We start from the raw sequence: 727 nt of genomic DNA on the forward strand, positions 1-727 counted from the left end.
CCGGGCGGGTGTCCTCTGCCTGGGCCCGGAGGCCGGGTGGCAGCTGCGAGCGCGGCTCCGCCCCCTCCGCCTCCGGTTCCGCCGCGCGCCGGGGCTCCCGCCGCACCTCCGCAGTCCCCGCCGCCGCCCCGCGCGCCCCTAGCCCCCCGCAGGCCCGCGCGCCTCCCGCTCCCCGCGGCCGGGCTGCGGCTCTACCGGCCCGGAGCGCTCCCAACTCTCCCCGCCCCGCCCCTCCCTCCCTCCCTCCCGCGCCCACCCGCCCGCCCGGGAGGCCCCGCCCCTGGCCCGGCGCTGGGTGCCTTCCGACCCGCGAGCCGAGCCCCCACCTGCCCCCGCCCCAGAGGCGGCGGTGCGCGCCTCCGCCGCGGCGGCGGTCCGGGCTTGCCGCCTTCCTTTGAGCACAATGCGTGTGTAGGTATCAGAGGTGTCCGGCATCCCTTCATCCGGCCGGCTCTGCTGGACCCCGGGGCGGTAAAGCCCGACCGCTGGGCGGGGGAACGAGAAAGCGAGGGGTCGGGAGTGGAACAGCGAGGTCGGGAGCCCTCCGGGTCGCGAAAGCTGCGTGGGCACCGATGTTGGCCGTGACTGTGGCGGGGGAGGAGGCGGGTGGGGGGACGCGAGGGAGCCCGGCTGGGACTCCCGACCGCGGATTCCAGGTCCCGCTCAATCCCGGGACTGAGCGTCAGGCACGTCGCTTCACCCCCAGGAACTTCAGTTTTCTGGACAT

The sequence above is a fragment of the Lontra canadensis genome, unplaced genomic scaffold, assembly GCF_010015895.1.
Source record: "Lontra canadensis isolate GAN:19392208 unplaced genomic scaffold, GSC_riverotter_1.0 scaffold293, whole genome shotgun sequence".
NCBI classification, from domain to species: Eukaryota; Metazoa; Chordata; class Mammalia; order Carnivora; family Mustelidae; genus Lontra; species Lontra canadensis.